The following is a 26,287-nucleotide window of genomic DNA, read 5'->3' on the forward strand; positions in this document are numbered from 1 at the left end:
CCCCCTACCTCAACATCGACTTTTAGAAGCCCACATAATAGTTATCCCCAAGGGTGATAAAGATAACACACAGGTTTCCAACTACAGACCCATCTCCCTGCTGAACCTGGACATTAAGTTATTCACGAAGATCCTGGCTAATCGACTCCCCCCCCTGCTTCCCTTTTTAGATCAAGTTGGATTCATATCGGGTAGGGAAGCAAGGGACAACAACATTAAGGCCCTTAACCTCCACCATTGGCTGTGTAAATCTAACACTTCCGCTCTTTTCCTTTCCCTGGATGCAAAGAAGGCCTTTGGGAAGAATTGCTTGGGACTATCTGCAAGCGTCTCTGATGGCACTGGGTTTGGGTGAGAAGATGCTCAACTTCATTATGACTCTGTACACGGGCCCCACCACTCGAGTCCGGGTCAATGGACATTTGTCAAACTCTTTTCACTTAAGAAACGAAACACGTCAGGGTTGTCCCCTCTCCCCACTCTTGTTTGTCCTATCCCTTGAGCCCCTACTACGCAAAATTCACTCAAACTCCGACATCAAAGGGGTCAGGGTATCGGACAAGGAATACAAGTTCGCTGCTTACGCAGACGACATCCTCCTCTTCCTTGCTGATCCTCACACCACTTTGCCTAATCTGTTAAAAGATTTTGCCCTCTTTCGATTCTTGTCAAACTTTAAAATCAACTTCTCCAAATCCTTCGCCCTTAACATCTCCCTGCCCCCAGAATCAGTTTCTTTCTGTGAATCTCATTTCCCGTTTCGTTGGGAAAAGGATTCCCTTTCCTATCTTGGTGTGCAGCTTACCCTCAACCTCGATGACCTCTATGCAAAAAATTTCCTTCACGCCCTCCGTTCTCTCCAAGAGGACCTCCATAAATGGCATCGTCCTTGCTTCTCTTGGTTTGGAAGGGCAGCGATAATCAAAATGAATATACTCCCCCACCTCCTCTATCTTTTTCAAATGCTGCCAATCCACATACCTGTTGCTTTTTTTACATCTTGCAAAAAACTCTGCTCACAATTCCTATGGAACCATAAGCGTCCACATATTGCTTTTTCTCAACTGACTCTTCCTAAACTTGGAGGTTGAATTGGGCTCCCTGACCTTCACTGGTACTACTGGGCATGCCACCTTACTCGCATAGTGGACTGGCATGTTCATTCTACTTCTAAAGATTGGGTCCGCCTAGAAAATGCCTTCTCACCCTCACCCAACATCGATTCCATGGTTCCTGCCGAAGCATACGCCTCAAGAGCTCCTCACCCACCCTTTTAGTGGGACCCAGCTTAAATATTCTCCACCTGACCTGTAAATCGACATCCATCTCTGAGTCACCGAACTCCTTAACCTCCATTCGTCTCAGTCCTGACTTCCCCCCAGGCATGCACAAGTCATTCCTATCTGAGCATTGGCCACATGACCATATTTTAGTTAAACACTTTATCCGCGACGGCAAAGTAAAATCGTTCCGCGAACTGCTTGAGAGCCTAGATATCCGAGATTTTCCTTTTTGGGCTTATCTGCAGATAAGACACTTCCTGCTCTCACACAAACCGTTTCATAATTGGACTCGTCCCCTCACTCCTTTTGAATCGCTATGCTCTAAAGCTGAACCGCGCAAACATTTGATCTTGGAGATTTACCCCCTCCTCGTTGAGAGTAGGGATTATAATTCTTTACCCTCCTGCCGTGCATGGAACAGAGACAGTCTGGCAGATTCTGAATGGGACATAATATTCATGCATACCCATAAATGCTCCCTCAATGTCTCGAGTCAGGAAAACGGCTATAAACTGGCTTTGAGATGGTACCGAACCCTGTCGAGAATCTCTCGTTTCAACCCTTCCTTCCCCAAGAGCTGTTGGAGATGTGGAACTTCAGATGGGTCCTTTCTCCACATTTGGTGGTCCTGTCCGTGTATTCAACCATTCTGGCAGGAGGTCCACAGGCTTGTAGTGTCTGTGACCACCTTGCCCCTAGCTTTATCTCCAGCACAGTTTCTTCTCCATCATTCCTCTCTATCCAGGTGACAATACTTCAAATCTTTAGCCATGCATATGGTCAACGCAGCCAGACTCTGTCTTCCCACTCTTTGGGACTCCACCCGCCCTCCATCCATACGCGATTGGCTGACCCATGTGGGTAAAATTGCGGAAATGGAAGAACTGATTGCGACTGCACTCGATTCCCCCACTAAATTCTCCCATATCTGGGCCTGCTGGACTCATTTTAAAACTACCCCTACATACCGGTCCCTTATGGACCAACACACCTGACTGAATATTAACCTGCGTTGAGTGCTACTCCACACTCTAGATCATTCGGTAGGCAACTTTCTCCCCTTCAGGGCTCTATCCCCACCTACCTGCTCAGGTTGATAGACCAATGCATAAATCCACCCATAGAAGACCCTTGGTATTGACGACAATACAAACCCCGTTCGTTCTCCCCCCACCCCTTTTTCTTTTCTTTTCTTTTTTTTCTTTCCTTTTCTTTTTTTCTCTCTCTTTTCTTTTTCTCCTTTTCTTTCGTCTTTCATTCCTGTTACACACCCAGTCAACCACTGGGTTCCTCTCTAGAGAACATTAGGCATGCCATTGTCATACTTTTCCTACTTACATCAGCGACCCTCACGACAATCGAAGCTCGCTTACAGGCACCCTCATTCTTGTAAGACACTAGCCTCGTCCTCAACAGTGGTGCTGCATCTACCCTCCCTCCTTTTGCAGTGCTGCAATGAGAATTACACACTAAGGAGGTCAGATGCGATAGCATTCCCATTCACACTACTATATTGCCTGAGTATTACAGACTTACCCCGTCGTGGATTGGCACAATCATGTTCCATATGTGGTTCTTTGCAAGAATGTTCCTACTTTTTCTCGGTATGCATTGCCAAATGTTGTATATGAGCATCATTTGCATTTCTTTTGTATCATTATGCACTTCCTCAATAAACGTTTTTTTTGGTAAAAAAAAAATTTTTTTAAAAGCTTCCATGTAATAATAATAATATCAATATGCTTTGATATATGCATTGTCACTCTTTGTTGGTGTGTTTTATTATTATTTTTTTTTATATATTTTACTTCATTTTCTATTAAGCACTGCTATTAGACTTTTATATGCTGTAATTTTCATTTTAAAACTTTGAAATGCACTGTTAGCATGTATACACAGTACTCGTTTAATTAGTTGAAATTTTTATTTATTCCTGATTGCTTTTTTTAGTCCTTCTGCTTAGCTTGTATTTCAAACATAGTATGATTTTGTATTTTCTAAATTATTTCTTCTGAAAGTTGCTGACATTGCTGGGTCTTGATGGATTTCTGTAGTAATACAAGCAATCAAAGTTAGACCATGATGACTATAGTGTTCATGTAAGCAACCTAGAAAAAATTATGTATTGATTTTCTTCAGTACATCCTGCAGACTGCTAAAATGCATGCTGCTTCTAGTTATCTGGTCAAATATTTTGAAAATGTCACTTATAATGCTGGAAAATTATCTCTTTTAGGATTTTTAAAAGTCAAATAAATGTGAGCTGCAGCATTTCTAACTGTTGATATTCATGCACCTGAAATCTCTTTATGATTTGAATTGAAAACAAGCTATAGATGTTTATAACAAGACAGTTGTAGTTTGCATATGTACCCTATTCAAGCAAGCACATTTTCATTTATGTGCAGTAGATTTTGTCATTTTTATTTTAATTATTTGAACAAAAGTAAAATAGTGTGTACATGGTTTTATAAAATAAAACAAACTAAAATATACATAAAAGTACTGCTGCACACTGAATTCAACTCCAGTATGAAGTGAAAGAAAGGCAAACGTCAGTTTAAAGGGAAACTCCACTTTTGCGGGAAAAAATGGAAATAAAAAAGCATAATATAGCATATACAATTGTGACTAAAGTCATATTGTATTTGAATGCTTTTTAAAATTACTTTTCCTTTTCAATCTGTAGTGCTGTAATTTTCTGTAAAATGCAGTATGACTACATAGAGGCATTCTATACACAGATGGTGTACAGAACGCCCCCAGAAATGTAATTTCTTTCTTGTGTGATTTGCTTCCTGATTTTCCCAGAAGTCTGCACTAAGATACAAGTCAGTTTTTTGGCATCCCCTGCAATAAAAATGTAATTTTTGGTGATATATTGCCAACCGGAATTCAAGTCTAAAGGGATGCAGACCTTGCTAATTTCCTTATTAGAGCCCTGCAAGTGCAGCAGCTGGTTGATAATTATGAAGTCGCTCCCATACAGATTCACTCAGTACATGAACACAGACAAACAAACTGCTATTTCTTCAGAATAACAAAAGGTAGAAATCTACAACAAAGTTTGTTCAAATCATTGCAATTTACCTGTACATAGATCACCCATAGGGGAATTTTTTTTTCAACGAAAGTGGAGTTACTCTTAAGCCATAGTGCTCTACGATTAGGCCCAATGTGGGTGAATCATGTCAGAGTGGCATGGCCAATGAGTGGAGCTATTATTCAATTCACACCAGAGTTGAATAAAGTGTGCTTTGGTATTTGTATGCACTGTTGTATATTGGAGAACGATGCACTCTGTCTCTGCCAGTACCTGAATACAGAGTGCAAACCAAGGATAGTTACATAGTTAGTCTGGCTGAAAAAGACAAAAGTCCACCCAGTTCAACCATAAAAAAAAAAGTTGTAACCCTACACCAACAGTTGATTCAAAGGAAGGTAAAATAAACAGCAAAGCATGGTCCAATTTGCTCCTGCAGGGGAAAAAATTCCTTCCTGATCCCCCAAGAGGCAATCAGACATTCCCTGGATCAATTTTACCTATAAATGTTAGTAACCAGTTATATTCTGTGTATCCAAGAATGAATCCAGGCCTTTTTTAAAACAATCCATTGAGCTGTCCAGAACCAACCCTTTAGGGAGTCTGTTCTACATTTTCACAGCTCTTACTGTGAAGAAATCTTTCCGTATGTGGAGATTAAATTTCCTTTCATCCAGAAGTAAAGAGTGGCCCTTGTCCTCTGTGACAAACTTCAAGGTGAATAACTCTACACTGAGTTCACTATATGAACCACTGATGTATTTATACATGTTGATCATATCTTCCCTTAATCTCTTCTCAAGAGAGAATAAATTCAGTTCCTCTAATCTTTCCTCATAGCTGAGCTCCTTCATGCCTCCTGTCAGTTTGGTTGCCCTTCTCTGTACTTTCTCCAGTTCCCTAATGTTCTTTTTGTGAATTGGTGCCCAAAATTGAACTGCATATTCCAGATGAGGTCTTACTAATGATTTGTACAGGGGTAATATGATATCTCTCTCTCTGGAGTCTATACCTCTTTTAATACAAGAGAGGATTTTGCTCACTTTAGAAACTGCAGCTTGGCATTGCATGCCATTATTATCCTTATGATCTATCAGAACTCCCAGATCCTTCGCCACCACCGATTCCCCCAGTTGTACCCCCCCTAGTATGTATGATGCATGCATATTCTTAGCCCCCAAGTGCATAACCTTACATTTATCTACATTGAACCTCAGTTGCCACATACTTGCCCAATTAAACAGTGCATTGAGGTCGGTTGTAAGTTGGAGACATCCTGTAAGGATATTATTCCACTGCACAGCTTGGTGTCATCTGCAACGACTGAAATGGTATTTTTAATTGCAGACCTTATATCATTTATAACTATATTAAAAAGTAAGGGTCCCAACACTGAACCTTGGGGTACACCACTAACAACCCTATACCATTCAGAGTATGAATCATTAACCATTACTCTCTGAATACGATCTTTTAGCCAGTTTTCTGTTCTTTTACATACAGATTTTTTCCAAGCCTGTAGACTTTACCTTACACATTATTCGTGTGTGGGGAACTGTGTGAAATGCTTTTGCAAAATCCAAGTATACCACGTCCACCACCACCCCTCTCTCCAAGGTTTCCTTACCTCCTCATAAAAATAAATCAGATTTGTTTGACAACTTCTGTCTTTCATGAATCCATGTTGTCTGTTGCTTAAAATATTTTTTTCCAGCATGAACTCATCTGTGTGGTTTTTTATTAAATTCTGCAGTATCTTCCCAACTATACAAGGTAAACTAACAGGTCTATAATTATTTGGTAAAGATTTTGACCCCCTTTTTAAATATAGGCAAATTGGCCTTATGCCAGTCCAGTGGTACTATGCCAATCATTAAAGAGTCCGTAAAAATTAGAAACAATGGCTTTGACATGACAGAGCTCAATTTTTTAAGGATCTGTGAGTGTATTCCATCTGTTCCAGGTGCTTTATTCACCTTTATTCTGTCTAAATATTTATGGATCCGGATACACGGGGCTTGAAGCTGCACCAATCTGTTTTAGTAAAACATTCTAAAGTTATTTCTAATTAGCAGTCCTCAAAAAATAAGTATTTCATTTGTTGGCACTTGCTGGAAGTATTGTATATCTCTCAAGAATTCTTTTGGTGGGATTTCTACCCTCCATGAGTTCCCACATCTTTAGCCTGCTATGTGGATATTATGACTGGTTCCTACTAATCACTGTTGAATAGTTGCTTTTTTATTATGGATAATGTGACTAAAGGTGCTGAAACACACAAATAACCCCTGCAGGACAAAGGGAGTCAACAGGTATGGCAGAGAGATCTTGCTGCTGTAGTAAAAAAAGATGTAGAAGATGGCAGGGAATAGCTAAGACCACCAGACTTTACCTATAACTAAAACTTACTTTTCGGTCGACTAACATTTTAGGTGACTCTAGGAGACTGCTACAATTAAAGCTGACCTCTAGGATAAGCAAATATTGTCTAAATACAAAAACCATGTATATTCTTATCTGAATATTGGTGTACATTGTCCAGATCTGTGCAGGATTCTGGTGTGTAAGTATGGTCTTTCTGCAATGACCAGAATGAGCTGCTTTCTCTTTTTTCTGGATGACTGGACTTGTATCCACCCCCTCTTCTTGTTTTCTATTGGCAGCCTGTAGTCGGTGGGCCTACTGGATTCTTCTCTTACACTGTTCACTGTTACACCTACACCTACACTGTTCTTCTCTTTGCATATGCTATGTACAGCACAGTGATGATATTCTGTTACATATTAATAATTGAATTTGCAAAGGCATTTGGTGCACACAAAGTGAAATTATACTGTTTGCGGCTATTGAGGAATATACAGTATTTGAATAAAAGCTTTTGAGCCTGAAATTTATTTTAAATGTATGTGAGATAGACACACAATCCTCAGAGCAGCTTTACATATAGATTCTTGCAAAAAATGAGATGCGACAAAAATTAACCACAAAAATTGTCAGTATTAGTATTTCCTAGTTTGAGTTTATATGGAAATACATGTATTTGTACAGCAAAACTGTATTTTATTTTATATAGGCGATAATGCTTTCAGCAAAAATTGGACACTTACCCTAACATAGTGATTCACTTAAAGCATTACTAAAAGCTTTTTTTATAAAAGTAACAAATATGTTATACTTACCAGCTCTCTGCAATGGTATTACACAGAGCAGCCCTGAACCTGCTCTATTGGGGTCCCCTGCTGCTATTTTGGCTCCTCATCTTGTTTGTCTGTCCCCATAGAAAGCCACGTGGTATGAGGACAGAAATGTGGGCTTACTCCCAAGTGGGGCTGTGTGTTTATAGATGGACGCAGTGTGGCTCTGTCCTACCTCCCACTCTCTGCACACGGGATTTGACTGACAGCAGCAGAAGCCAATGGCTCCCGCTGCTGCCCAATGCTTCTATGAAAAGAGAAAGATGGGAGAAGAACTGCAGCCAGGCACAACACTGGAATGATATGGAGATCTGGTAAGTGTTTGTGGGGGGGGGGGGGGAGTGGGGAGCACAACAAATGGCAAAATGTTTTTTACCTTAACGCAGGGAGTGCATTAGAATAAACAAATTTATCTTTAGAACCGCTTTAAGACTTTTTTTGTTCGTACTCTGTCAAATCATCTTTTATTTCTAACTAGTACAGATTCCTTTTACAAGTGCAATCATTTGGTAGGAAAGGCAGCATTTTAGGTGCACACCAGTAAGTCTGTCACGCCTGTCACAATAAACTGTCATGGGCAAGGGCTTCCAGATATGTGAATAAAAATTTTCCTTTTTTACTGAGATTTCTGACTTGTGCTGTGTAGTCAGAGCAGAAGGCTGCTGACTTTGATTAGGCTTGAAAGAAGGGAAATCTATTAGAAAGCTTTGTTTCTATTACAGTATTTGGTAGTAGAATTAGGAACTCACTTTATTGCAATCTTATAAGCTATACAGTTTTTGTCCAGTTCAAGACAGAGTAAACTGGTTCATGCCAGTCAGAACCCCACATGTACTGTAAGTTCATTCACACCAGCCATGTGTATACTAGTTACCTAAGTAAACTGGCAAAACAGTCCAAAGGGTCCCCTACAAGTTCCTATTCAGCACTGACAATGTTTGTACTCCAAAACAAGGCCTTTGTTACACCACTTTATAGGATATAAAATGTAATAGAGAAAGCAGAATACTTTCTTGTAAAGATGGTGCCTACTTATGCATAACAAAGGTGATACCCAATGGGGCAGAAGCTAGGTGGGTTTCTCTTCAACTTGTTTCCTACCCAAATAAAGTTTTTTTCACTATATTTTCAGTTTCAATAATTTTATTGTTATTGAAGATGAACATATAAACATGTAGACAACAGTGGCACTATAGGCCCCCCAAATGCCATACACTATAAACTCAAAACGCAGTCGAGGCACAAAAATGCCAATAGATCATATACATCAACAACATAGACAGAGAGTAAACCAAGTCCAGATTAATCCACCTCAGAGCAGGAGGCACCAGGATTGGTCAACGGCAGGCACATAGGGATAGAAAAGCTGGATCTGTGGAAGCAATCCTAATGTACCAAAGCCCAAGGTCTATAATCCCATATATCAGGTACAAAAGAAAACAAAATACGATACAATGTATCTTTAAATTACAGTAAGGCATCAAGCCATCAGAGGGTTAATCAGGCAAGAGAAGGAAGAAAAATGGAGGAAGAGAAAAGTAAAAAAGAATAAAGAGAGAAATTGAATAGAATCCACCCACGCGACAAGCTTCACTGAGCCAGCACAAAGAAAAGAGAGCAATTTTAGGACGTAGCTTGCAGGTAGCTAATCCACGGGTTCTAGACTCGCTCAAACTTGGCAGAGGTATTTTGCAGGATACTGACCATTTTCTCATTGATCATGATCCAGGAAAGTTTTCATTTAATTAACGCTAGGTCCAATACCGAGTTCTTCCAGGAATTAGTGATCGTAATTTTGGCTGCGAGGAACACAAAATAAATTAGGGTTCTGAGCTGATCTGGAAGATCCAACAATGGGCTCATTAAGCAGCGCAGTTCTAGGATTCTTGATGACATTAATCATAATCACCATGAAAACCAGGGAGTGAACTTATATCCAGTACCTTCTAACCTTAGGGCATGTCCAACATACATGGAACTTCGTTTCCATTTGCCAAAATCCTCAGAAACAAAGGGAGGGTGAGCCAGGGTACATTTCTGACTAAATACCAGCAAGAGAGGACCTTATAGCCTGCCTGTACAAGGGAGATATTCATAATGCCCTTGTGTATTCTAAGGGACCATTCCCTCCAATCCTCCAATCCTCCTCTCCTATCTCTTCACCCACATCCCTCTCCCAGGCAAGCATATACGGTAATCTACCCGAATTGGAAACAAACAATTTATACAGACTTGAGATGCCCCCCTTCTGAAACCTTCCTCCTAAACATGTGCTTTCAAAAGCTGTTCATGTGGTGATGTCAATAGTATTCCTTTGTAAGGAGTGAATGAAATGTAGGATTTGCTGCTTATGATATAGTTCAGTTGCAGGCATCTCAAGCTGTTGTAAGAAATGAGTAGCGGGATATATCCCCCTATGACCCAAGAAGTGTACCACCCAATACAAGCCTTTATTTATCCACCAGTGGAATTCCTGTGGGCGCAGACCAGGGGGAAACTCTGGGTTTCCAAATATAGGTGCTACAGGGGAGTGGGGTGAGTGGAGAATCACCTGTTTGCGGGCAGAATCCCAGAGGTGCAAGGAGTGGGATAGCATGGGGCAAAGAATAGCCCTCCTTTGCTTAGGGGAGATCCACATTAAAAGGTCGATAGGAGGAGAGATGCACAAACCTGCTCCTCCAGCGCTATCCATTCTGAGCGATAAAAAATGGCGAACATTTGTGACAAATGAGTTATCTTGAGCCACCCAATAATATTTTCTGAGATCTGGTACCCCCAACCCACCACAATCTCATAAAGTATATAATGTTCAACGTTGTAGTCTGTGGTTACTAGCTCCACAAATAAAGTGTATCAATTTGTTTTGGAATCTATGGAGGTCAGCGGCTGGAACAACTTTGGGCAAGGTGCAAAAAAAGTAAAGTAGTTTAGGTAGCACTACCATCTTAACTGCTGCAATCCTACGCATCCAAGACAGAGATGCGAAAGATGACCACTGTTCAACGGTCCTCAACAAATGTGCCAAAAGATGTGGATAATTTGCCTTATAAAGTGTCGCTATAGAAGAGGTAAGCTTAATTTCCAAGTATAGCAAAGAGTTTGTCTGCCATGCAAAGGTAAAGTGGTTCTTTAGGCTCTGTACAGTATTCCCTCGTAAGTTGATGTTGAGGGCCTCAGATTTCTTCCAGTTCATGGCCAGACCAGAGACGCTTTGAAATCGAGCCAGAAGATCAATGAGGGATGAGAGAGAAGTATGTGATGACGTAACAAAGAGGAGTATATCATCGGTGAAAAGAGCGCATTTGTGTTGTTTATGCCCATTGTCTATACCCAGGATGTCGGGGTGAGTCCTAATGGCCACAGTCAAAGTTTTGATAGTGATAACAAATAATATGGGCAGAAGAGGGCAGCCTTGATGGGTGCCAGATGAAACTGAAATAGGATCAGAGAGGTACCACCACAGCCGTATTTGCGCTGTACGATTACTATATAGTGTATGGAGGAAAGTCATGAATCTGGGCCCGAAGCACAATGGCGAGAGAATTCAAAATAAGTACTCCCAAAAAATTATATCAAAAGCTTTCCGGATATCTAATATCTAAGCTACCTCGATCCCAGGAAGACTGCAGGATAGAAATAAGATCAATGGCTCTCCGTATTTGATCTGAAGCTTGTCTATCAGGTATAAACTCGACCTGATCCTTATGGATATAGTTAGCGATAAAACCATTCAGTCTGGTAGCGTAAATTTTTGCCAAAAGTTTTAAGTCTGTGTTTATCAAAGAGATTGTCCTATAATTAGATAAATTACAATGATCTTTTTTAAGTTTGGGAATGAGACAAAGAAAATCTCTGTTGGAATCCATGTCCATCGATTCACCCTGTTGGGGAGAATTAAGTTTAGGAATTGATGTCAATTGCGGTCTAGGAGTCAGTTTCTGCGCCAACGGTTTTTCCCTGGGTGATCGAAGTGGTGATAAAATTTAGAAGGGGATAAAAGAAAGAGCGCACCAACCTTGCGCATTACCTCAGTAAACAATGAGTAATTTTATTAAAGAAATATACTCACAAGAGTAGTGATAAAACAGGCATAAAATAACCATAGTCCACACAGGGTTACAGGTCACATGCAAATTCCATCCAAAGGGGAGATAAAAGCTAACACGCTTCGAAGGTTGATCCCTTCTTCAGCAGAGCTGATCAAACAAAACACACATAATCCCCTCAAAAAGTTACATAAAACACGAGTATTAAACATTAATGTGTGTGAGCTGATAAAATTTAGCCTGAGACCACCTAAGGTTTCTCCATTTTGGTAGTAAGACAGATGTTTAATTCGAGACGCGTGGCTTCTATTTTATTCCGATGTTTAGGAGGACAGAAAGTTCAGACTCTTTTTGGCATATTAGGGCATCCGATTTTTTTTATACCTGGAAGCTAGCTGAATAAGGACACCCCATACAAAGGATTTATGGGATTTATGGACTGCCCAATTAGTTAGAGCAGCGATTTGTTAAGGCACCAAGAATAAATTGAGGCAACTTTGTGAATGGAAGTGAGGGTGGCTATAACAGGCGAATGATCAGACCATGCAACCTCTAGAATTTTACAAGAGGTAAACAAGGGCACATTTGAAGAGGGAGTAAAGATGTGGTCTATCCTAGAATAGGTTAAGTGAATAATATGTAAAGTCATGGCTGGAAGTATGAAATTCCTGCCAAACATCAACTAGGTCTAATTGATTTAGTAACTTCCCAAACTTCGTACCCATTTTGGATGGTCATAGAAGGAGGGAACCTGGGGCTCTCATCTTGTCCAAAACCGAATCCAGAGCCACATTCAAATCACCCCCCAAGACCACAGTCCCCAAAAAATGTGGAGAAAACGTGGAGAAAGTGTCTGGAGAAGGGACTGGAAAAAAGCTATCTGGTCAGTGTTGGGTGCATAGTAAGTGAGGAAAGTCACCTGTTCCCCCTCTATCTCACCTGACACAAGCAGGGACCTACTGTTAGGGTCCAGAACAATGTTAAGAGGTGAAAAGGAAAGCCGTATAGATATACATACTGCGACACCCCGTGTCTTATCCAGTGCGTTAGCCATAAAAATTGGGGATAATGACCATGTAAAAAGGGGGGTTGGAATGTATTATGGAAGTGAGTCTCCTGTAAGAGAACTACATCCGCTCCTGCTGAATGGTAATAATGGAAAACTTTTATACATTTCGCTGGTGAGTTCAGACCCTGAGTATTATGAGAAAGGACCATAATGAGTTTGGGTGTGTTATTGGAGGCCATGAGAAAGGTCAAACAGAAGCTGACTTACCCAGCTGGCAGTATCCAGGAGGTAATTCAGCAGCTAGTCCCAAGAAAAAGAAAATGCCGCGTGGGTGGAGATGAAAAATAAAGACACTAAGAAAAATGACAATTGTTGCAGAGATGTATGAAGGGAAGAGGGAACATGCAAGCAGGGAAAAATAAAATCATAATAATAATAAATTCCAGAGCATCATGGAACATGGTATAGGGAGGTCAATTGCGCCGATAACCTCACTAGTATGATAGGGTCGCCCGAATATTAAGGTTGGAGCTGATGAGAAAGTTGAGAGGAGAGGGCCTGTAGCTCAGGGCTGGCAATATTGTTGCTTTGGCTTGCAATAATCTTTCCCATGGCTCTGTCTAATGAAGAGCTGGTGGATTGTGGAGAGCCTCTGCCCAGGAATTCATCCTCGCATGGGGAGAGAGGAAGATCTTGCTCACTCTGACTGGGAGATGAGAAGTCCAGAGATGCAGTCTGCTCTGTGTCAGGAGCTGGCAGCAGGGTCACGGTGGCCATATTGGATTTTGCCTGGTCCGGAACTTGGGTCTCCTGGAGGTGCACAGGAGCCAATTTATGTTTCCCATTCACCATGGGGGTAATGCCAGTGGTGCTGTGGGCTGGAGGGAGTCAGTCTCGAGTGGCTGGGTCCTCCCCCCCGGCTGCTGATATCAGCTAATATCGGCCAGTGTGCAGAGCAGCCGGATCAAGCGGCTGCCATCTTCCGCGGCACGCATGTGCCCTTACTATGTTTTAAATATTGCTTTTTTTTTATGACATACACATGTACCATACAAAAAAACAACACATCCAAATATATAAAACAATATAATTAATCTGAGCATTACATATTGAAAACATTTTATTCTTTACCATTACTTTGATTGAAAAAAGAAGTTGGGAAAAATTCCATACAAAATAATATTGCAACTTTCCTGAGCTTGTAACATCTTCTATATTCTCACCAAATCAGTACCAAACTAGGTGCCTGAAGTCATTCCACCCAAGCCTTTGAAATTAGTTTGAAGCTCTCTTTAAATGCCATATCCTCTATTTCTGAAATCTTATAATACAGTAAATTACAAATGTTTCACATTCAGACTGAGTGTCAAAATTCCTTTTCTCAGTGTCAGTGAATGTGGCAAAACCCACTTTTTTGTAATACATTTTCTAGCTAGAAACAATGTTTTACTAAACCCTAATGTCAGATTAATGTTATCTTTTGGAACCACTAATTGCCACAACATGCATGTAAATTGATTACACTTAACATGTGTTTTAAAAATAATGTTAATACATTGTACAACCTCTTTCCAATATCTTACCAACTTCGGACATCTCTAAATAAGATGAAAAAAATATGTGCCAGAGCCCCTCCACAGTTAGTACAATTAGGAGTTGTGAATGGGTAGATTTGTATATTCTATGAATATTTAAAATTCCCTTACTGAGAAAATGATATATAAACAGTGGGAATCACCCTTTTTATCTCTAAGCATTCATCCTATTTAACTGTAGCTTGATCTCTTGACCATTGCTCTCTACATTCAGGAGATATTTTGTTCAAATATTCATAAGTTAATATCTTGTATAGAGAGGAGATAACCCCCTTTTTACAAAAAGACAACACCACGTTCTCTATTTCTGGAATCTCATAATACAGTAAATCATAGATGTTATCTGCTCCTGGAAGCCTATTGAATGGTGCAATTGTAAATACTGATGAAATATTTGTTTAGGAGCACAGACCTTAGATGTTTAAATGATTTTAGGGAATCATTACTATACAATTTCCTAAACTGTAAAATACCCCTTTGTTTCTAAAGAGCAAACCCCTGCAACCACTTTCTTATACATATAATTACCTGAAATATGTGTAAAATAAGTAAATGTGTATATAAGTATATGTGTAAATAAGTTTACTACTAGTTTATCCCTGGTAGTTTTTTTACTAGTTTACTCACTTTATTCAGCTATTGAAAAATAGGAGCACCACCCTGGGAATGAAAAAGTGTCTTATCTAATAGATCTGCCTCTCCCTTATATGCATTCCTTCGCTGACAAAGAGAGTGTGGCTAAATAATGCATATGGTTTCCCCAAAGAGTTGTACAAAATGTAAATCCCTTCTCATCCTAGTAATTTATTGACCAAATTTTACTCAGCAATTAAAAAATAGGAGCATAAAATAAAAAAATAAAAATAGAAAATCCCTTTATATAATGTCTCACCCATACATGCACTCACCAGATAATACTGAGGGTGTGGCTTTATAATATATTCATGGACTGGGGTAATAGTTGGATACTGTAGATTTCTGTAGGTAATCTGTTTTTTTTCTCCAAGGCCACTAAAAATACTATTAATTATTCTAAAAATAACCTTTGCAATCCACATGGAGGAATTAGAAAGTACATATAATGAATGAGTCACTTAAATAATCTTTTTAAGGTTGAATGTACCAGCTATAAACAAGGATGTTTACACCATGAGCTACATTGTACCTGAAATTTGACAATAAATGGGAATGCATTTAATGGAATGTACATTTTAGGACTGATAGAGATTATCACAACTGAGTTTTTAAAAGAGGTAATAATCGTAATAATGTGGCAGAGCTGGGAAAAGGAGGATTGGCCTTATGCCAAATTTTTTTGTGTGTGTGTTTGTTTGGGGTTTTTGTGTTTATTTAACTGTGGCTGTGCAGATTGATGTATTTGATTAATTTTCTAAAGAGCAGCTTGGTTCACCTAATAACAGAAGGACATCATACACATACAGTATACTGTAGCTCCTTGCTTACCTCTATGCTATCTCCATTAAAGGATAAGTTTAACTTTCAACAAAAAATAATAAATGCACATTTTTTGCAGGTAAAAAAAATGTGCATTTATTATTTTTTGTTGTAGGAGCCTATAAAGCATTGCACCAGCAATTAGCAGATCGCTGATGCCATGCAGGTCTCCTGCAGACCTGTCAGTGTAACTGCTTGTTCATACTTTGTAGAATGAATCAATGAACTACCACAGTGTTCACAGTGCCATGATAGTTTATTGAGAACTACAAACCGACAGCCACTAAGGCTGTCGGGACTTGTAGTTTCTTGAACTGTCTTGAACAGCCTGTGCATGGCAGTGGCACTGCCATGCAGAGGCTGATTTTATTTTATTTTGACAGCTAACGTGGGCAGATGATCCCCCACTAGCTGTCAAAACAGGGCATGGGGGGGCGTTCACCTCATACTCATAACATGTTACATGTTACACCCTGAATATGGGTGTAGCATGTTATGAAAGGTGAACTTATCCTTTAAAGATATTACTGTCCAGAAAAAAGTCTGAACACTGAACATTACTGCCAATGGTTGAATAACTACTGCAAATAACAATGGAGATAAAGTGCACTTTTGGAAAGTGCCACTATAAAATTTAAATTGAGGGGACAAACAATTATTATAATTGTAATTATAATTATCCGCCTGGTTACCCTTCTTTCTCTCCTCCAAGCTGCCCACCATCATCCTTGGAGACTTCAACATCCCTACCAACATCAATAACCCGGCCACATCCCAACTCCTCCACCTAACCTCTTCTTTTGCACTTGCACAGTGCATACAGTCCTCCACCCACTCCGACGGGAACACCCTGGACCTTGTTTTCTCTCATCTCTGCACCCCTCTCTGACCACAACCTCATCACCTTCTCCATCTCCTTGTCCTCTTACACCTACTCCTCCAAACGTCAAACCTTCACTAGCCCAAACCGCCGCAACCTGAACTCTGCCCCCTTCCACTCTGCAGCCGACCAACTTTACGACAGTATCCTTACCCTTTCCTGCCCTGACCTGGCCACTACTGTCTATAAAAACTCGCTGTCAGCCGCTCTTGACTCCTTAGAACCCCTAACCACACGAAACATTAGACCCCGACTGCTTCAACCCTGGCAGAATGACCATACCAAAAACCTCAAGCGATGCAATCGCACGCTAGGGTGACTATGGCGCAAAACCAGATCCCAACAAACGTTCGCCTGATACAAATCCGCCTTCCTCACCTACACTTCCTCCCGCCACGCTACCAAGCAAGCCTACTTTGTAACCCTCATCAATACCCTCTCCTCCAGCCCTCGCCAGCTCTTCTCCACCTTCAACTCTCTGCTCTCTCTGCCCCCACCTCCACCCAGTACCTCATTCACCACCCATGAGATTGCTAACCACTTCCAAGCAAGATTGATGCAATTCGCAGGGACATCACCACTGCTCAGACTTCTGCCCCACCTAGCATCCCTCACACGAAAATCCCCACAACACTCCTCTCCTTCGACCTCGCCACTGTCCCGACCTCCACCCCACCCCACATTCCGCACACTAAAACCCCCTCAACACTCCACTCCTTCGACCCTGCTACCACTGAAGAGGTCACTAAGATCTTCTCTGAAGCTCGCCTTACCACCTGCCCCCTTGACCCTGTCCCCACACAACTCCTACGATCTCCCTCCTCCTCCATCCTACTCTCCCTCACTCACATCTTTAACCAATTCAATACCGGGCATTTTACCCCCTTCCTGTCCAGGCCATTTTTCAGGTTTCAGCGCTCTCACACTTTGAATGACAATTGCACGGTCATACAACATTGTACCCAAACTAAATTTTATCGTTTTCTTCACACAACTAGAGCTTTCTTTTGGTGGTATTTAATCACCGCCGGGGTTTTTATTTTTTGCTAAATTAACAAAAAAAGACCGGAAATTTTGAAAAAAAAACACGTTTTTTTTGTGTCTGTTATAAAAGTTTGCAAATAAATAATTGTTCTTGATATATTTAGGCCAAGATGTATTCTGCTACATGTCTTTGGTGAAAATAACCCAAATTAGGATGTATTTTTTAGTTTGTAGGAAAGTTATAGAGTTCACAAACTATGGTATATATCTGAATATTGATCAATCCTGAAGTACTGACAGCCAATCTAATTTCTTGAGGTCCAAGAATGTCAGAATAGTACAGATATCCCCCAAATGACCCCTTTTTGCAGAGTAGACAGTCCGACGTACTTCATAAGAGGCATGGCGAGTTTTTTGAAGTTGTATTTTTTGTCATAATTTTTCGGAAAATGAAAAAATAAAAAAAAATTATTTTCACTATTTTTTTTTACATACTGTCACCAGTGCAGTACAGCATCATCATATAACTGGCATGGCGGTGATCAGGGACACTGACTGGTGACAGTATGAAAAAAAAATATATATTTTTTATATATTTTTATTTAATTTTTTTTTTTTTATTATTTTAAATTTTTTATTAACTTTTTTTTAATTTTTTTAAAGATTTGTTTTCATATTTCACTATGTCCAAAGTAGTACAATGTTACCATAGTAACATTGTACTACTTTGGGTAAGTGATCCGTATTTATTTATTTTTTTACACAATTTGCTTATATCAAAGAATTACTTTGCTATAAGCAAGCATTTACCTGAATGACATCGATTCATTCAGGGGGTTTTTTTTTTCGTGCTTAGCTGTGATTTGGCCAAAGCTAATCACATGACATGTGCATGTGATTAGCTGTGACCATTCACAGCTAGACACTAGTATATAATGGATGGCATGAATGATTGGTCACAGCAGGCCACATGGTACCGGCAACGAGGCCGATACTCAGATCTGTCATCGGCCGTGTCCGAGGTACTCGGCCGGTGACAGAACGCGCTGCTGCACGGCTCTGCAAGCACGCGAACTGCGCATGTGCGGGAGTATGCCATATGGCGGCCTCCCGGAAAGCTAGTGCATTTTTCCGGGCGCCATACGGCTATTGGCCGGACATCAAATGGTTAATCTCTCCCTCTCTACTGGCACATTCCCCTCCCCCCTGAAGCATGAGCACATCACTCCCATACTTAAAAAACCCTCCCTGAATCCCACCGACCTAAACAACCTTAGACCCATCTCCCTGCTGCCATTCTCATCCAAACTCCTTGAGTGCTTAGCCTATAATCGCCTAAGCTCCCACCTCACCGACAACAACCTCCTTGATCCCCTATAATCTGGCTTCCGTCCCCTACACTCCACCGAAAACACCCTACTCAAACTCACCAACGACCTGTTAACCGCCATAGCCAACGGCCACTACTCAGGGCTACTACTCCTCGACCTCTCCACGGCTTTCGACACGGTCGACCACCCCCTCCTCCTCAAAAAACTGTACTCTTTTGGCCTCAGAGACTCCGCTCTCTCTTGGCTCTCTTCCTATCTATCTCAACGCTCCTTCAGTGTTACCTATAACGCTGCTGCCTCCCCCTCACTCCCCCTCTCTGTTGGGGTCCCCCAAGGTTCTGTCCTCGGGCCCCTTCTCTTCTCCATCTACACTTCCTCCTTTGGTCAACACTCCCACGGCTTCAACTACCATCTCTATGCTGATGACACTCAAATTTATCTCTCTACCCCTCGCCTTACTCCTTCAGTCTCCGCCCGAATCACTAGCCTTCTGAACAACATATGAGACTGGATGTCACTCCACTTCCTCAAATTAAACCTTGCCAAAACCGAGCTCCTAGTTTTGCCCACGCCCCCCCCGACCGCTCCATCATGACCAACAACGCCACCATCAGCCCCACCCCGCAAGCCAGAGTACTAGGTGTCATTCTAGACTCCAATCTGTCTTTCCAGCCCCAGATCCAATCGCTGACAAATTCATCGCAACATCTCCAAAATACGCACGTTCTTAACTCCTGAAACTACAAAACAACTCATTCACTCTCTTATCATCTCCCGACTTGACAACTGTAACTCCCTCCTCGCCGGCCTACCCCAACAAAGGCTATCCCCGCTTCAGTCTATCCTGAATTCTGTGGCCAGACTCATCCACCTTACCAACCGCTCCGTATCCGCCAACCCCCCTCTCCCAATCCCTCCACTGGCTTCCGATTGCCCAATGCTCAAAATTAACATTGACGTACAAAGCTGTTCATAACACTGCCCCAAATCACCAACCTGTTATCCATCTACCACCCAAAACACTCTCCGCTCCTCACAAGACCGCCTACTCTCCAGTTCCCAGGTCTCCTCCTCCCATGCCAGTCTCCAGGACTTCTCCAGGGCTTCTCCCATCCTCTAGAACTCACTACCCCAATCCATCAGACTGTCGCCTTCCCTCCTCACCTTTAGGCGCACCCTGAAAACCCATCTTTTCAGAGAAGCCTACCCCGCCCTCACCTAACTGCTGATCTCCTCCGCTCTTCCCACCACTCCATCCCCCACAGCTATTTCCTCCTGTACCACTCTCTCCTCCCTCCTAGATTGTAAGCTCTAAGGAGCAGGGCCCTCGAACCCCTCGTGTATTGTATTGTATTGTTACTGTACTGTCTAGTGTACTGTCTCCCATTATAATGTACAGCGCTGAGCAAACCGTTGGCGCTATATACATACTGTATAATAATAATATTTTGATTTGAATAATATTTTGATTTATATACAATGACCCTGATATAAAATATTAATAACATTTTTATACATTTGATGTTGCAATTCGCATTCTCCTATTCTGCCCACAAAAAAGACTGTTGTATACTATCAAAGTTTTTATTTACATCTAGAGATAATATCACTCTAGCTCCTGTATCATCCAGTGATATTTGTACATTTAAGATATTGTTGAATAGTGCTGAATATTAAAAGTTTTACATTTAAAAGGCATAAATCCTGCTTGTTTGAGATTTATAATATTCTGTTTTACTGCAACCAGATGAGCTGCTAGTAGTTTAGCCATTAATTTAACATCTACTGTAACTAAGGATAATATCAGTACAAATCTGTATCAGGTGTCCCTATCTGGTTTTAATATTGTCACCAGCGTTTCCTCAAGTATAGAGACTGGTAGTATAATGAGCTAAAAGTATCCATTGATATTTAATAAAGATGGCAAAATAATCGTTTTATATACCTCTGCTGGCAGACCACTCTCCCGAGGAACCTTATTATTAAGATGCATCTCTAATGCTTTACAACTCTTAAAGTAAAAGCAAAGTTTAAGCAATATATATCCCTGATTCCAAAACTGGTAGTGTTATCTGTTCCAAATTATTATTTAATTCATCTGAATATGTTCTTTGAGAGGCATATAAATTACTATAAAAGCAGTAGACTATATCTATTTTATGAGAGAATGAAGACCCAAGGGTAACTTATGTGCTCTTTTTTAAGGGGTATGTGCCTGGATTCTCACCCACAAAGAGAGATCCATATAAATCCAAAAAAGGTATAGAGGCACTCAAGGTTCTTGGAGTAGAGCAAGCAGCAACATTTTATTGTCAACATTTCGATGGAGTTCAGTGAGTGTAATTAAACCATTGGGGATACTTCACTGTATCTGGCATTTTATACTGTATGTCTCTTTCTAATAAATTCTAGCAGGTTAGTAGTGTTTTAAAAACCAAAACATTGAATTATACTTAGTGACATCCCCATCCCTTGTACATTCCAAGTAACCACATACTGTATATGCTATTCATATTCAGGTACTATTCAAAATACAAAATATCTAATGGATTATAATGTATGCTAGTATTATCCCTCCTGGACAATAGCACACGCCCAAAACATTTTGTTAAGCAAAAGAAATAAATAAGCATATCTATCACAATTCATATCACACAACATCAATAAATTATATGTGATAAAAAATTACATCAATACACTGAAATCTTTCATTTATTGAAATATTATCAGGACTGCATGCTTTTTATAGGACAATATAATTGCCCTGTTAATTAAACATAAAGCCAAAATCTTGTTCAGCCTCCAATTAAAGGGGGAAGATGAAACGCCCCAACAAAGAAGGTAAAATATATTTCCCAAGGATAGATGAAAAAAAATCCTCTACATTTATTAAAGAGGAACTATACTCACCTTGGCTCCAGCGATGCAGTGTCCCAGAGCTCCCTGCTGGCTGCTGACATCTTCAGGTGGCCGGCTTCTTGGTCTTGATAGCTGGCTGCTTTCATTGCAGAATTTGTACATGGAGTTGCACATGGGTGAAGAGGCAGGTAGGTAAATGTAATGCTGAAGAGACAAAGCATGTCACTGTATTCACAAATGAATGCTACTTCTCAAGTTTGATGGTTTTTACAAAATTTACAAAAATTTTATGTTATATATTTACATTCAGTCTACCCAGTGTATTAGACACATTTCTATACAGACTTTTCTGTTCAATCTAGTTGCAGTGTTGTATTTTAATGAGATGACCTGTGATGTTGCTGTTTTCTCCTTTAATTTGACTATTTTTAGCTAAATGCATTTCATTTTATGTTTACCATGGAAAGTTAAAAACAAGATTATACATTGAGCAAAAACATATAAATTACACATTACTCATCTCAAAGTGATCAGAAAAATAATATAGTTAGATAGCAAGATTATTTTTATCTCTGTGTTTAGTTTAACTCTTTAAAAAAAATAAAACAAAATCTATTTCACCATAAACATAGTAACTGCTTGCTTTGGACAAAACCTTGTAAATATTTTCCACCATGACTGCTAACCTTGCTTTTTATTTAGTCCACTGCACAGCAGCAGCCTGGGGGAGGGTAAACCAGTTAAAAGAGCCAATCAGTTGTTGTTCAGTGCTTACGTGCTAGTAAGAAGCATTCTGATGGGTTGAGAGGGCAGCAAGACAATGAGAAGAGCTTATTATTCAGCTGCTTCCTCAAGTGTGTGACAGCCTCCTTTATCACAAGTTGGGGGAGATACAATACATTGTCCGCATTGTCTGATAGAAGAGTGAAAATCTCATGACTGCTTGGGCAGATGTATAAATCCTTTGGCAGGTAAAGCAGTTACTGTACATATGTTTTATATTTGAGTTTAGTAGTTAGTCTGGAGTTCAGATTTAAATATAGTAGTTGTAAATATTGGATTACAATAATTTAATAATAGTTTATTTTTCAATCTCTTTTTTATATTCTAATAATGAACAAATAAGACAGACATATTGGCTTGTATTTCTCAATATCTCACTAACAAAGCCTATGCTGAAAAATAATCTTCTAACAGAAAATGAAAATCCAATATCTATCTGCATTTTAATTCTAATTTTTAAAAAAGCAATTTACAGAATCATTTGTTCTATCAATATGCAATATAACTCTGTATCATTATTAAATCAGCCACGCGCTGTGCAATTAGAATTTTAATATTAGCTTGCTACTAATTAACCAATTCATAATATGCATATGTATGACCTCTGTCATTGTGTTTACTTTGAAATCAGTTTAGGTCCAATTAATTAAAACTGTATTGTCTAATAGAGAGTATTCAGGCTGTTCCCTATGCAAGAATATTTTTTCTGTTTATAAAATAACCACATCCTTTCAAAACTCCACAACAATACTAGTAGTTTTGCATGCAGCCTAATATTCCCTTAGTTCTCTTCTAAGTGTTTATTTGATTATTAACTTCAAAAAACATAAGTAATACACTGTCTTAAATACATATTTATATTTTATACCAAGCTGTAAATGGAATTTAAAAAAACCTCTGTAGCTACAGGCACTGTGGAGCAATTCATCCTCACAGTTTAGAACAAGTACTGCCCCTGATCAGTGACTAAGTAGTCTTCTAGCCTTGTATACTGTAATGTAAACACAGGACTTGAGATCTAGGAAGGGGTGCAAGATGGGCTAGGCTGCCAAAAGGATGTTTGGACAACTTTAGTAATTGTGTTGTGAATCTGATGATGAACTGATTTATTATTATTATTATTATTATTATTATAGGTACTTATATAGCGCTGTCAATTTATGCAGCGCTTTACACATATATATATTGTACATTCACATCAGTCCCTAACCCTCAAGGGGCGTACAATCTAAGGTCCCTAACTCACATTCATACATACTAGGGACAATTTATACAGGAGCCAATTAACCTACCAACATGTCTTTGGAGTGTGGGAGGAAACCGGAGAAAACCCATGCAGGCACAGGGAGAACATACAAACTCCAGGCAGGTGGTGCCATGGCTGGGATTCGAACCAACAACCCTAGTACTGCCAGGCGGACGTGCTAACCATTTAGCCACTGTGCTGCCCCCCAACTGATGCACATTGAGTGCAGCAACTACTGTACATAAGTCAGTGAGTATTTTTTTTAAAGCTCATTTACTACTTGTTAAGAATATGTCAGTACTTGATTTTACATATTAATTTGAGCTTTGACTGGTTAATACATGAAGAATGCAGGGAGTATTTACCCCTTGCCAATCTGATCTTAATTTTCTATTTTGCAAAATAAAAGCAGATGCTTTGACAGAAGATCGGACATTTGTGCTAGTATTTAGTTATATATATGCAAATATATAAAGATATACTGTATATAGACTGCTCAAAAATATTAAAGGAACACTTTTTAATCAGGATTTTTTTAACCCCTTCCTGCCCAGTGCCATTAGTACAATGTCAGTGCTTTTTATTAGCACTGAGCACTGTATTAGTGTCAGTGGGGATGTCAGTAAGTTAGTCAGTTACCCCCAGCGTTAGAATGCCCGCCGCAGTCCTGCTATAAGTTGCTGATCGCTGCCATTTAGTATTTAAAAAAAAAATACAATATATATACCGCCATTTGTAGACACTATAACTTTCACGTAAACCAATTAATTTACATGTATTGGGATTTTTGTTTAGACATGTAGAAGAATACATTTTGGCCTAAATTTATGATGACATTTTTTTTCTTACTGGACATGTTTAATAGCAAAGAGTCAAAAATATTGTTTTTTTCTCAAAATTGTCTTTTTTTGTTCATAGCGCAAAAAATAAAAAACACACAGGTGATCAAATACCACTGAAAGAAAGCTCCCTTTGTTAGAAAAAAAGGACATAAATGTCATTTGGATGCAGTGTTTCATGACCACACAATTGTCAACTAAAGTCACGCAGCGACGTAACGCAAAAAATAGACTGGTCAGGAAGGGGAGTAAAACCTCTGGAGGGCAAGTGGTTAATCACTTTCAGCTGCTTTGGTGTTATTGAAATTAACAACAGGTGCACTAGATGGGCAAGAATGAGATTACCCCCAAAACAGGAATGGTTTTACAGGTGGAAGCCTCTAACATTTTTTTCCCTACTCCTCTTTTCTGACTGTTTTTCACCAGTTTTGCATTTGGCTAGGGTCAGTGTCACTACTGGTAGCATGAGGCGATTACTGGACCCTACTGAGGTTGCACAGGCAGTCCAAGTCCTCCAGGATGTACATCAATACATGCCATTTCCAGAAGGTTTGCTGTGTCTCCCAGCACATTCTCAAGAGCATGGAGGAGATTCCAGGAGACAGACAGTTACTCTAGGAGAGCTGGACAGGGCTGTAGAACTACACAAAGTATCAGGCCCAACCATTACAACTGTGGCAGACTGACGACACCAGAAATCTTAAGGGACATAGTCTTGCACTGGAGGAATTGTGGCATAAAACCAAATCTCAGCAAACATTCACCCTATATAAATCTTCTTTCTTAACATACAATTTCTCCCTCAATGCTGCCAAACAAGCCTACTTTGTCACTCTTATTAATACCATTCATCCAGTCCTCATTGTCTCTTCTCTACTTTTAACTCTCTACTTTCTCCACCTCCACCCAGTAACTCACTCACTGATTACGAGATTGCAAATCATTTGAAAAACAAGATTGATGCAATTTGTAGGGGCATCTCCGCTAGACATCTATCTCACTTAACATACCTTGTACTAAACCTCCCTCAACACTTTCCTCTTTTGACCTTGCTACTACTGAAGAGGACGCTAAAGTTTTCTCAGAAGCCACCTGCCCCCTGGATCCTGTCCCCTCTCAGCTACTACAGTCACCATCTTATTCTGTCCTATGCTCCCTCACTCACATCCTCAATCTCTCCCTCTCTAATGGTGCCTTCCCTACTCCTCTAAAGCATGCACAGATCACTCCCATACTTAAAAAGCCCTCGCTGGACCCCACCAACCTGAACAACTTAAGACCCATCTCCCGTTTACCTCTAAACTCTTAGAACGCTTAGTCTATAATCATTTGAGCTCCTGTCTCACTGATAACAATCTTCTTGACCCTTTACAGTCTGGCTTTTGCTCACTCCACTCCACTGAAACTGCCCTACTAAAACTCACTAATGATCTACTAACAGCTAAAACTAATGGCCACTACTACATACTCTTACTGCTTGACCTCTCTGTGGCTTTTGATACTGTTGACCATCCCCTCCTCCTCAAAAAACTCCACTATCTTGGCCTCCGAGACTCTGCTCTCTGCTGGTTCTCCTCCTACCTATCACAGCTCTCCTTCTATTGTTACCGAGGTTCCCTCAAGGTTCTGTCCTTGGAAACCTTCTCTTCTCCATCTACACCTCCTCCCTTGGTCACTTGATAAAATCCCATGGCTTTAAGTACCATCTCTATGCTGCTGAGACGCAAATCTATCTTTCTA

At 40.1% G+C, this 26,287-nt stretch overlaps 1 protein-coding gene across 1 annotated transcript in view; it reads left to right on the forward strand.

The window, feature by feature from the left end:
* DMD (dystrophin) overlaps positions 1 to 26,287 on the forward strand; it is a 2,676,943-nt gene that overhangs the window by 117,189 nt on the left and 2,533,467 nt on the right. The window lies entirely within an intron of this gene.

This window comes from Staurois parvus, unplaced genomic scaffold (assembly GCF_062004578.1).
Source record: "Staurois parvus isolate SC_StPar_1 unplaced genomic scaffold, SC_StPar_1.0 ptg000696l, whole genome shotgun sequence".
In the NCBI taxonomy this organism is placed as follows: domain Eukaryota; kingdom Metazoa; phylum Chordata; class Amphibia; order Anura; family Ranidae; genus Staurois; species Staurois parvus.